Here is a 14,179-nt window from a genome sequence, read left to right on the forward strand (position 1 = left end):
ACTTGCTCTTAACCAAAAGGCTGAGAAGTGATACTTTCATGTCTTTTCATTACCCTAGATTCCACATATGAGATACAACATGCAATATTTGTCTTTCGAGTATAACTTACTTTGCTTAGCATGATAATCTCCAGTTCCATATATTTTCTTGCACATGACACAATTCTGTTCTTCTTTATGGTTGAATAATACACCATTGTGCATGTATACCATATTTCCTTTATTCATTCATCTGTTTATGAGTGTTGTGGATGATTCCATGACATCACTATTGTGAATAGTGCTGCAATAAATATGGGGGTGCAGATGTCTCTATTGTATGCTGACTTTCATTGCTTCAAGTGCATACACGGGATTAGTATAGCAGGATCAAATGATAATTTTATTTTAAGTTATTTTGAAGAATCTCCATACAAATTACCATAGTAGCTACACTAATTTACATTCTCACCTATAGTGAATGAGGGTTCCTTTCCATTCCTACCCCCATCCTTGGTAGCATTTGTTGTTTGTTTTCTTGATGATAGTCACTATGACAGGGGTGAAATGAAATCTCAATATAATTTTGATTTGCATTTCCTTGATGACTAAGGATATTGAACACTTTTTTTGTGTACTTCTTGGCATTTTTACTTTCTTTTTTGAGAACTGTTTGTTCAATTCATTCACCCATTTATTAATTGGATTTGTTCTTTTGATGCTTAATTTTTGAGTTCTTCATATATTCTGGTTATTAATTCTCTATCAGATGACTAGCAGTCAGATATTTTCTCCCATTCAGTAGGCTGTCTCTTCACTCTGCTGATTGCTTCCTTTGCTGTACAGAAGCTTTTTAATTTGATTCACTCTCATTTGTCAGTTTTTGCTAATATATCCTGAACCTTTGGTGAAATATTCCAAAAGTCATCACTTACGTCTGTATCTTTGTGTTTTTCCTATGTTTTCCCATACCAGTTTTAAAGTTTCAGGTATTACATTAAGGTCTTTGATCTTTTTTTTTTTTTTTTTTGCAGTACTGGGGCTTGAACTCAGGGCCTGCACCTTGAGCCACTCTACCAGCCCATATTTGTGTGTGTGTGTTATATTGGGGATTGAATCCAGCTGGCTTCAAACAGCAGTGCTCCTGATCTCTTCCTCCTGAGTAGCTAGGATTACAGGTGCGAGCCACGAGTTCCTGGCCTTTGATTCATTTTGAATTGATTTTTACACAAGGCAAAAAATAAAAGTCTACTTTCTATCTTCTATATGTGCATATCTAGTCTTCAGAACACCTTTTTTTTAGCGAATGTCTTTTCTTCTACGTAGGTTTTTGGCACCTTCATCAACAATTGGAAGTGAGTCTTCTACTGTATTCCATTGGTCTACATATCTGTTTTGTGTCTTTGTTACTATGGCTTTGTAGCATAGTTTGAAGTCAGGTATTGTGACACCCCACAATTGCCCTTTGGCTCAAGATAGCTTTGGCTATTCAAAGTCTTTTGTGATTCCAAATGAATATTAGGGGGGGGTTGTCAGTCAATATTTCTTCCTTTCTGAGAAGAGAGTAGATTCCCTCTCATCCAACCTTGAAAGTGAACCATTGTCATTTACCCTCTGAAGTCTCAACAAGTTAGAACAAGAAGGGCTATTTGAAGACAGAGCCCCAGTAAAGCAATGGGTGATTTCCTCCAATCTCTCTGACCCTCTGCAAGTATACAAAGCAGTCAAATCCAAACAGCCTGTGCTGGCTGAGCAAGTCACAGGGCTCTGTGTGTCCTGACCTTGAAGTTTTCTATTTTAGCACACCACGATATTAACACATGCCTGGTCTTTCTCCTCCTACCAAAGTGTGGGCTAAAGCTCTTATCTGTCCTTGTCCTCCCTGTGGCAGGGCTTGTGACTTATACCTCTTACCCTAGGAGATCTGTGATTTTGAATCTGAGTCCAAATCACAAGTCTCCTTATCCACATGGATTCTCAGGGTGGTTGCTCATTTAGTCAGTGGAGGGAGGGGAGAGTTTGGTGGTCTATAGATATAAAAATGCTGGCTTGATCATCTCAATAGATGCAGAAAAAGCCTTCGACAAGTTCCAACACCATTTCATGATAAAAGCTCTAAGAATACTAGGAAAAGAAGGAATGTACCTCAACATTATAAAGGCTATATATGACAAACCTACAGCCAACATCATACTTAATGGAGAAAAACTGAAACCATTTCCCCTAAAATCAGGAATGATACAAGGGTGCCCACTATCCCCACTCTTTTTTAACATAGTACTGGAATTCCTAACCAAAGCAATTAGGCAAGAAGAAGAAATAAAAGGAATACAAATAGGTAAAGAAACCGTCAAAATATCCCTATTTGCAGATGATATGATCCTATACCTTAAAGACCAAAAAACTCTACCCAAAAACTCCTAGACACCATAAACAGCTACAGCTAGGTGGCAAGACACAAAATCAATTTACAAAAATCATTAGCTTTTCTATACACCAACAATGAATAAACTGAGAAGGAATATATGGAAACAATTCCATTTATAATAGCCTCAAAAAAATCAAATACCTAGTAGTAAACTTAACAAAAGAATGACCTCTACAAGGAGAATTACAAACCCCTGAAGACAGAGATCAAGGAAGAGTACAGAATATGGAAAGATCTCCCATGCTCATGGATTGGAGAATCAACATAGTAAAAATGGCTATACTACCAAAAGCAATCTACATGTTTAATGCAATTCCCATCAAAATCCCAATGAAACTCATCACAGAGATTGAAAAATCTACCCTAAAGTTCATTTGGAAACACAAGAGACCACAAATAGCCAAGGTAATTCTCAGCAAAAAGAGCAATGCTGGCAGTATCACAATACCTGACTTCAAACTATATTACAAAGCAATAGCAATAAAAGCAGCATGGTACTGGCACAAAAACAGACATGAAGACCGGTGGAAAATAATAGAGGACACAGATATGAATCCACACAACTATACCCACCTTATTTTTGACAAAGGGGCCAAAAATATATGATGGAGAAAAGAAAGCCTCTTCAACAAATGCTGCTGGGAAAAGAGGTTATGCATCTGCAAGAAACTAAAACTAGATCCATGTTTATCACCCTGTACTAGTACCAACTCAAAATGGATCAAGGACCTTAATATCAGACCCAAAACTCTGAAGTTAGTACAGAAAGGAGCAGTAAACACTCTGGGACTATTAGGTATAGGCAAGAACTTCCTTAGTAGAACCCCAGCAGCCCAGCAACTAAGAGAAAGAATGGACAAATGGGACTTCATAAAGTTAAAAATCTTGTACACAACAAAGAAATGGTCTCTAAACTGAAGAGACCACCCACAGAGTGGGAGAAAGTATTTGCTAGCTATACATCAGACAAAGGACTGATAACCAGAATATACAGGGAACTTAAGAAACTAAACTCTCCCAAAGTCAATGAACCAATTAAGAAATAGGCAACTGAACTTAATAGAACTTTCTCAAAAGAAGAAATTCAAATGGCCAAAACCCACATGAAAAAATGCTCACCATCTCTAAGCCATAAAGGAAATGCAAATCAAAACCACACTAAGATTCCACCTCACCCCTGTTAGAATAGCCATGATCAAAAACACCACCAACAACATGTGTTGGTGAGAATGTGGGGAAAAAGGAACCCTTGTACACTGCTAGTGGGAATGCAAGCTGGTGCAACCACTCTGGAAAAAAAATTTGGAGGCTTCTTAAAAATCTAAACATAGACCTGCCATATGATCCAGCAATCCCACTCCTGTGGATATACCTAAAGGAATGTGACATAGGTTACTCCAAGGGTACCTGCACACCCATGTTTATTGCAGCACTATTCACAATAGCCAACTTATGGAAACAACCAAGATCCCCCACTACTGACAAATGGACCAAGAAAATGTGGTATTTATACAAGATGGAATTTTACTCAGCCATGAAGAAAAATGAAATCTTATCATTTGCAAGTAAATGGATGGAACTGGAGAACATCATTCTGAGCGAGGTATGTTCTCCCTCATATGCAGTCTTTAGATCTAGGGCAAATACAGCAATGCTGTAGGACTTGGCTTACATGACAAGGGGAGAACATATACAGGAGGTATGGGGTTAGATAGAAAACTCAAAACATGAAAGCATTTGATGTCCCCACTGTAGAGGAACTAATACAGAAACCTTAAAGCAACAGAGGTCAACATGAGAAGGGGATCAGGACCCAGTGTAAAAATCAGTTAGAGATGAATCAACTTGGATTGTAACACATTTGTACATGAAAGCAATGCTAGGAATCTCTCTGTATAACTGTTCTTATCTCACCTAGCAAAAATGCTATGTCTTTCCTATTACTGCTGATTTCTACTCTCCAATGGAACTGGAGAAAAGCACAGAATGGATTCTGCCTGGAAGGGAGGGGGGAAGGGGGTGAGGATGGGGGTGGAGGCAGGAGGGAGAAATGACCCAAACAGTGTATGCACATGTGAATAAATGAATTTTTTAAATGCTGGCTATTTTGCTTTTCCTGGTGGAAAGGTTTTATTGTAAAAGCTCTCCTAAGATGATTCCCCTCAGCAACACCAGTGAATAAATTAGGAAGTACAACAGATTCCTTCTGCATCTGCTGGCTGTGCAATATGCAGCTTTCCCCTATCCATGTATTGAATTTTTTAACCTAATGAAGACCATAGGCTTTCAAGTCAGACACACTTAGGTCAAATTCTACCATTTAGTAGTGACATTTTGGTAAACTACTTACTGTCTTTAATCCTCAATTTCTTTATCAGTCAAGCAGGAATAATGCCATCACCTTCATTAGATTTTTTTTTTTAGAGTATTGAGTAAAATTCTCTTGAACACAATGTCGGATTTATAGAATGCACAATATTTTTTCTCTTTGTTTCTTTTGAATAAATGGAGATGTAATTATTAAATCCTTATTTTTCATTTACTTTCTGTAGAAAATAATTGTGCTTGGAGAGCAATTTGTTTTATTATTTTGCTATAAAATGAAAAATCTTTTAAGAAAGGTATTCATGTTTCATGTAGTGGCATCAAATGCATATTATCTTGCATTCCAGAAATTATGTAGTAATGATTTCTACTTTTTAAAATAGATGACAGGCTATAGAGAATGCCAAGAAAGACCTAGGAAATCTAGGAGTAAGATCTGCTGTGTTACTTCTGTCAGCATGTTATCAGAAAAGTACTCGAAGAACAGACTAGTAACATGACACAGAGAGTCATATAATAAGGAGGAGCTCTTCATAATGAAGAAGTCTTTTAAGAAAGAACACTTTAAAAACTAAACATTGATCTACCATATGATCCAGCAATACCACTCCTGGGGATCTATCCAAAAGACTGTGACACAGGTTACTCCAGAGGCACCTGCACACCCATGTTTATTGCAGCACTATTCACAATAGACAAGTTATGGAAACAGCCAAGATGCCCCACCACTGATGAATGGATCAAGAAAATGTGGTATTTATACACAATGGAATTTTATGCAGCCATGAAGAAGAACGAAATGTTATCATTCGCAGATAAATGGATGGAATTGGAGAACATCATTCTGAGTGAGGTTAGCCTGGCCCAAAAGACCAAAAATCGTATGTTCTCCCTCATATGTGGACATTAGATCAAGGGCAAACACAACAAGGGGATTGGACTTTGAGCACATGATAAAAGCGAGGGCACACAAGGGAGGGGTGAGGATAGGTAAGACACCTAAAAAACTAGATAGCATTTGTTGCCCTCAATGCAGAGAAACTAAAGCAGATACTTTGGGGCAACTGAGGCCAATAGAAGAAGGGGACCAGGAACTAGAGAAAAGGTTAGTTCAAGAAGAATTAACTTAGAAGGTAACACACATGCACAGGAAATCAATGCGAGTCAACTCCCTGTATAGCTATCCTTATCTCAACTGGCAAAAACCCTTGGTCCTTCCTATTATTGCTTATACTCTCTCTTCAATAAAATTAGAGATGGGGCAAAATAGTTTCTGCCGAGTAGCGAGGGGGTGGAAGAGAGAGGGAGGAAGTGGAGGGGTAAGGGAGGGGGTGGGGGAAGGGGGGAGAAATGACCCAAACATTGTATGCACATATGAATAAAATAAAAATAAAAAAGAAAATACCTAACACATACACACAAAAAGAAAGAACAGATTTGGATAGTTTTTGAGTGGGTTTGGAGAAAAATAGGTTATGCCTTATAAGCTAACATTTGCACGAAATACTAGCAAGGTCTGAAGATATTTGGTGAGGAGTGCTTTTTAATATAAACTTAATGTTTCAAATTTCAAATTCTTAACCTGGTTGAAAATAAATGTGACCAAAGCCTGAGATATTTTGAGAGACAATTCAATTTTTTCTTCTCTCCTTGATGTATAGCTTATGCTTTTAGAGACATATTTTTTAAAATCAGGAATAGTGCCATGGTAGAAAATAAAAAAGTATCAACTCATTTAGAATTTTATTATGCATTATATTTTATTTATATTTTTCTTTAACAATTGGAAAGAGAGAAGTAAATATATTTAATGGAAAAAGGTATGTGAATTAGGAACAATTCATCACTTCTGATTTCCCTTTTTAAAATGTAAGTTGGTCTGTATAGCTATCATAAACAAAATGTCTTTTTTTAAAAATGAAGGACAGAAAAATAGAACAAGTCCTGTCCAGAGATTGGTACCAGTGGGAGGGGGGTGGGCCTAAGGAAAGGGGGAATGAAGGTAAATATGGTGGATGTATTTTGTAACCATATATGAAAACAGAAAAATGAAACCTGTTGAAATTGTTCTAAGAAGTTGGGAAGGAGGGGAAGGGGAAAAGATGGAGGGGGTAAATGTAACTAAGACATATTGTAAGCACATATGCAAATATTACAATGTACCCCAGGTACAACTATAATATGCTAATAAATAAATAATTTAAAAATAAAAAAATAAATTAAGAAAACTAAGTTGGGGTAGTCTACTGGAGACCTTTATCTGAATCCTTTATTCATACTATACCAGGGGAGAAAATAACTGCACTGCTGACTTGGTTCTACCTTTTATTTTTTACCTCTGCAAGACCACCTGCATACAGCATGAGCTCTTCTATGTTTTTCTATGTTGTGGGTTATACAATGTTCGTACAAGTTCAGGGTGTAACCTATCTCAGTGTGGTTCTAAGACTAGGTGGGCAAATTTGTGTAATTCTGGAGATTAGTTAGTATGCTTACTAGGATAACAGATTCGCAAACAAATCTTCAAACTAGCACTTCCTACTAACAAAATTAATATCTGAGCATCTAGATTATAGTCTTTTTTGTTCCTCAAAATGTTTATGGCCTACGGTAGAAGACAGGTGGCATTTAGTGAGCACTTTTCCTTCCTTTTACTGGAAAGCACATGTAAGAAAAAAATTTTTTTCTAAATATTAAGATGAAAATGAAAAACGCTAAATGAACAAAATTAGCATAATGCCATGCAACTTCAATTTGTTTTAACTATGTTTGGTGATTGTCCATAAAGTAATTTGCAAATTAGATAAATTATGTTTAATATATCAGGAATATTGTACTCCTTTTACAACAAGATTTTAATAGCTTTCATTTTAAAATAACTCCATTAAAATATTCACAATATATTCTTTAAAGAAACATTAAGTGACCCAGGCACTGGTGGCTCATGCCTATAATTCTAGCTACTCAGTAAGCAGAGATCAGGAAGATCACGGTTCGAAGACAACCCAGGCAAATAAGTTCGCAAGACCCTATCTTGAAAATACCTAACATGAAAAGGGCTGGTGGAGTGGCTCAAGGTGTAGGCCCTGAGTTCAAACCCCAGTACCACAAAAGAAAGAAAGAAAGAAAAGAAACACTAAGTGAAATAGCATATTAACATTCTTAATGTTTTTTCTTTAACATGTGTTGCAACATTACATCTAACAGTCTTCTCCACATTTCCTAGTAGGAAATTGGTATTTGAATCTTGAAAGGTCTTCAGAATGACTAGTGCCAACTTCTTTCTTAGTGAATTATGGAAAGAGCCAAATCAATAGAACAGCTGAGGAAAGGTTGAGATACAAGAAAAATTAATGTTCAAAATTTGCAAATGGCCTGGAATAGCATATGATGTTTGGCATCCAAAAATAGTTCTCCTTTTTATGATTAAAGAAGCAAAATGTTCCTTAGAACCAAACACAAAAGCAGCATTAAATAGAATTCAGATGGTCACATTTCAATCCTAAAAAGAGTGAAAGTCAGTGCTCTATTTTTGTTTTTTTAATTACTGGCAAAATAAAAACAATCAACAAGATGTAAGTATTCTAAAATTTTTTAGTTTCTTAGTATTAGTTTAATGCTAATTAGTTCAGTATTAAACTAGTTAACAGTGACTATTCAGGGCTTTATAAAGATCAAAGTCCAAAATAAGTTTCTAAATCACCATATGTGGATATTTCCACCAGAACCAGACTTGCTTTTGTTTGTTGGATTGCATTCTATGGATAGAACCTAATAGGAATGACCATATAGTAATATGACTGTCTCTAATAGCAAATATGATCATATTTAAGTGGCCTCTTCCAAGTCTCTCTTAGTATATTTATTTCTGTAGTGTTGCTACTTGGCAAAAGCATGCCTAGACTCCTCCTCCTTAGCAATTGCCCTTTTTTAAAAAAAAAATGTAAAAATACACAAAATACATAAATCATAAATACACATGTTAATGCATTCTCCATATGTGTACACCCAAGTAGTCACTACCCAGATTAAGAAGTAGAGCACCTACATGAGTGCAGAGTGTAGTCTTGTGGAACCTTGCTTTCTAGTGCTTGAAAAAAGCTGTCTTTAATTACTGGCTTTATAAACATGAATCCAGACTGCTAAAGAAAAAGAAGAAGAAGAAGAAGAGAACATCTAGAACCTCAGAAAGCTCTTTTACACTCACCACCATTCATTACTCTTCCCCCAAAATAATGATTCCTCTGAGCAGTAACAACATGGATTTTTACTGACAGTTTTTGAACTTTGCATAAATAGTACTCTTGGGTGTCTGCCTTCTTTTCCCTCAGCATTGTGTTTTAATAGCAATCCATGACCTTGCATTGGTAATCTGTTTGCTCTGTTTGTTGCTATGTAACATTGCATTATTATACCACAATTTATGCATTCTACTGGAGAAGGATTCTTGGCTTGTTGCCAATGTATAACTATTATGGATACCACTAAGCATGTTTTTGTACAGTTTTTCTTATGAACACAGGCACTCCTCATCCAAAAGTTGCATTGCTAGGTTATATGAAGTCATATTTAGATTTTTTAAAATGCTTATAACCCCAAAGAAGTTAAAGCAAGGTATTGAAGAGATATTTGTGCATGCATGTTCACGACAAGATTATTTACAAAAAGCTGAAAGGTGGAAGCAATTCATGTATCCATTGGCAGATGAATGGATAACAAAATGTGGTATGTACGTAGAATGAAATATTGTTCAGCTGTGAAAAGAAAGGACATTGTGACACATGCTACAACATGACAAACCTCAATGATATTATTATAACTGAAATAAGCCAGAAAAAAGAAGAAAATTGCATTATTCTACTGTAATATGAGGTATCCAGAGTAGTCAGAGTCATAAAGACAAAGTAGAATCGTGGTTGCAAGGTACTAAAGACACAGAATAAAGAGTGAGTGTTTAATGATACAGGGTTCAGTGTTGCAAAAAGACAATCATTTTGAAGATGAATGTTAGAGATGGTTTCAAAACAATGTGATTATACTAAATACCACTGAGCTGTATACTTAAAAATGATTACAGTGGCAAATTGTATTTTATGTATGCTTTATGCCACAATTATAATTTCTTTCAAAAATACTACCATTTTTCAAAAGTAATTGTACTGCTTTATATTTCCACAAGCAATGTATGCTATTTTCTTTGTTTATTTTTATTTATTTATTTTATTAACATATATCAATTATATAATGTGGTGTGTTTCACTATGAAATTTCCATACATACATGTAATATACTTTGATCATATTCACTCCCTCTATTACTATTTCTTACCCCTCCTGCCCCATTTTTAAGTTTTAAATTGTTCTATATTCTCACCAGGACGTGATATCATTCGCCCACTTAATTTTAACAATAAGAGTGAGTATGTAGTGGTATTTTGTTATGCTTCTATTCTGTATTTATCTGGTGACTAATGATGGTGTGCATTCTCTAATCAATTTATTGTTTATTTGCATATAGTGTTCTGCTAAGTGCTTTTTCTGCTCTTTTCCAATGTTGGTTTGTCTTTCTTTTTGCTTTGTAAGAATTTTTTACATATTCCATATATAACTTCTTTGTCACATTAATGTATTGCAAATATTTTCTTCTACAGTACAGTTTACCTTTCCACTCTCTTTTTTGTTTGTTTGTTTGTTTTTGTTAGCACTGGGGTTTGAACTCAGGGCTTCACACTTGCTAGGCAGGTGCTCTCGACTTGAGCCACTCCACCAGCCCATTTTCACTCTCTTAATGGTATCATTTGGTAAGCAGAAATTCATATGACATATTCTTTTGAATTTCCTAAATAGGAGAATAGGGACATGAAGGGGGGAGGGTTTATTCCTAGGGGAAAAAAAGTCTAATCTTTAAAGTAAGATAAGAGTGATAAGGATAGTGATATAACTGCCCAAATGTAATCAAGAGAATATAAGTGTCGTCAATGTAGTCAGCACAAATAAACAGTTGAAGCAAGTTCTTTTTTTTTTTGGTGAGACTAGGGTTTGAACTCAAGACTTTGTGCTTGCAAAGCAAGTGTTCTACCACTTGAGCCACACCTCCAGCCCTTGAAGTAAGTTCTCAATCTAAATAGCAGGCTTAAAAATTACCCTGGCATGAATTAACTATTAGATGTGAATTGTATTTGATATTGTGGCTCACTTCTTGGAGTTGAGAGAGACAGTAAATGAAAAAATGATAAAAATAAAATAATAAAAAAGAACATAACTGGGCCAAGCAGAAATAAATTTGATGAAGAATATTAATAAAGTAACTAATGCAGCCATTTGGAATTTCAAACTAGGAAAAACCATAAAATAACACTTTCCTGGGGGTCCCTGAAGACAACACAAAAGGACAAGTTCTAAAAATGGTCTGAATTATGACAGAACCACCAAACTATGTATATGGTTTTCCAAAGAACTGCATTCATTTGGATGGGTGTATCATTATTATATATCCATAGGTACACTTTGGCAAATAGCCAGTAGGCCCATGGACATGGATGAGTGGACCCTTGTGAGGAGAGCATCCTCAACTCTTACCCTTACCACCCAAGGATGAAATATTCCAATCCTCAAATCAGAAACTAAGTGAACATCTGTCTTGTTATAAAAGGAACCTGAGCATAGCTCTAGAATCTGAAATGCCACAGTTATTGTCAGTGAAAAATTCTAAAAGCCAGCAGGAAAGTTTATAGGTGATTCAATTTCTGACTTAAATGGGATGCTAAGAACTACCTTCGCTGTTTGCTCTTATCTTTTTTCATTCCTTTGTCTTTTATTGAGTTGATGTTCATAAATAAAAAAAGATTTCAATTACTGTTTATTATATAGGGAAAAAGGCCTGTTTAGAGAAAATAAATACAAGAACAAGCCTTAATGAAAAGACAAATAATTCTAACAATCAAGAAAAAGTTTACCATGCAATGTTAATATGAACAAATGTAGACATCTTTTACAGCACTTTTTGCTTTGCCTAGCATTGAAATAAATTTTTATATTATCTCATATTATCCTTGCAACAATACTATAAATTGGGTACTATGACTATTTCCAATTTGCAGTTGAAAAACCTGAAATTTGTAGAGGTTAAGTAACTGAACTAGATAAGAAACATGGATAGCATATGGTAGGGGCCAGAACTTAAATATCATCTGACTAACCTCAGACTATAATGCTCTATTGCTTCCAACAAGGAAATCTACCAGACCTGAGTATTCTAAGAGACTTAAATATCAAGTAGGTATTAATCTCTGTAAATGTGCTAGAGAAATGGCTAGTCTCATATACATTGGCCAGAGTTCACAGGTATAGACAGACAAATCCACACCAGCTAGTTTAAAGAGAAATATATAGTAAAATAGTTTCAGTAACACATATTCTATATGGAACTGCCAAGAGCCAAGAGCTGCTGAACCATCACTCAGTATGGTTACAAAGTAACAACTGTTGCTGCTTCCTCCTGCTTCATGCTTTTAATTTGAGGCTGGAGCTATAAACTGTCACCATTATTTCAGATGTTTCAGCTGCCCTGTTTGACAGAACATCCATCTCCCTACATGCAGTTTCTGCCCTGTATTGCGTGAGTGTGTCCCTTTCTCATTCATGGCATGTGATCTGCAGGATCAGATCATATACCAGCAGTCTAGTAGAAAAGGAATAGGAGTGACTGATAGTTTTAAATATAATCTCTGACTTCCCTCAAGTTAATCTATGTAGAAAAGTACCTATAATGCATAACCACAGACCTAAACCTAAGAGTTATACTATATATCCATCTAAGTAGCCCCAGTGTAAAAAACTTATGAGTCAGGCTGAAGGTATAACTCAATAGTAGACATATGCTTAGCATGTGCATAAGGCCTTGGGTTTTCAATCCCCAGCAGAAAAGAACCAATAAATCAACCTAGAACCCATCCTCAACTTCTTGCTCCTCTGGCCTTTACCTCAACTGATCAGTTACCAGGACCTGTAATCTCTACTTCATAAATCTCTGTCAAAATCATCTATCCTTTCCATTATTCCTGCTTCTGCATTGGAGTTGCCTTAAAATTACACAGTTTCTCACACCGCAGTCTATTCCCTACGGTTAGAATGTACTTCAATCCTAGTCTGACATGGAAACTCACCCTTTAAACCCCAATTTAGGGGTCACCTTCTTATACATACCCCTAACTTAATACGGTTTCAAAGTTTTTAATCATATCTCTAAGATGATTTTGACATCACACCATTTTGTTGTTGTTGCTCATTAGTCTGTCTCTCCCCACTAAGTTCCAAGTTCTTAGTGGGTGAAAATGATCATCTTATCTGTCTATAGCCATGACTCCTGACCTTCTATCATGTATATAATAAAAGTCAAATGCCTACTGAATTGATCTAAATTGAATTCCAAAAAGTGGTACGATTTGATCCATAATCTGTGTTTATCATTCTGTAATAGGATTATATTACTGATTCATTTTCATTCCTTCTGTTATTAGATTCCATGAGTCTGGTTTTAAGTTTTTAGTTGTAGATAAAACATGCATAATGTAAAATTTGTCATTTTTAAAAATCACATGGTAGTGTTAAGTACATTCACATCATTTTGCAACTATTACCACTATCTATCTCCAGAACTTTTGCTTTGCAAAACTGAAACTTTATACCTAATAGACAACTTTCTATTTTCCCTTTTCCAGCTCCTGGCAGCCACCTTTTCACTTCCTGGCTCTATGAATTTCACTACTCTATGTACTTCACGTACATGGAACCATACAGAATTTATCTATTCATGACTCCATCAATTTATTTTTAAACTCCAGAAACACTGCATTATCAAAGCAGTTAAAAAAGTAGAAGTATTCTTGTTTTAATCATTTCTTCACTCACAGAGAGGTATATTCTAACTGGAATCTCCAAGCTTATCAGGATTCTGCCTCAAAGAGCTCTCTGCTTTCTTATTGGAGGAGCTAATATGCACTTTCTTGTTCAAGTTTCCAGATCTCTGGAGAAAAGACAACACAGCATTTGGCATCACCTAAGAAATGAAATTCCAGTTATAATCTGTAAGCTGTTCACTTGTGCTATACTGTGGGAAAAAACAAACAAGTGTCAGAAAAGACAGTAAGCAAATTAAAGAAATACCAGAAACATGATTGCAACCATTCAAGGGTAAATGGCATCTGTTTAATTCACCCTCAACAAATGATTGGCCTAAAAGTTAGTTTATCTCAAGTTTTCCTTGGGGTGGGAGAATAAAAATGAAATATTTGTGAACTTAAAATTTTCAGAATTCAGTATATAAAATAGAAAATATCAAAACATGTAAAATTAAAATAATAAATTCAATACCTTAAAAGCGAGAGCACACAAGGGAGGGGTGAGGATAGGTAAGACACCTAAAAAACTAGCTAGCATTTGTTGCCCT

The sequence above is a fragment of the Castor canadensis genome, chromosome X (genome assembly GCF_047511655.1).
Source record: "Castor canadensis chromosome X, mCasCan1.hap1v2, whole genome shotgun sequence".
In the NCBI taxonomy this organism is placed as follows: Eukaryota; Metazoa; Chordata; class Mammalia; order Rodentia; family Castoridae; genus Castor; species Castor canadensis.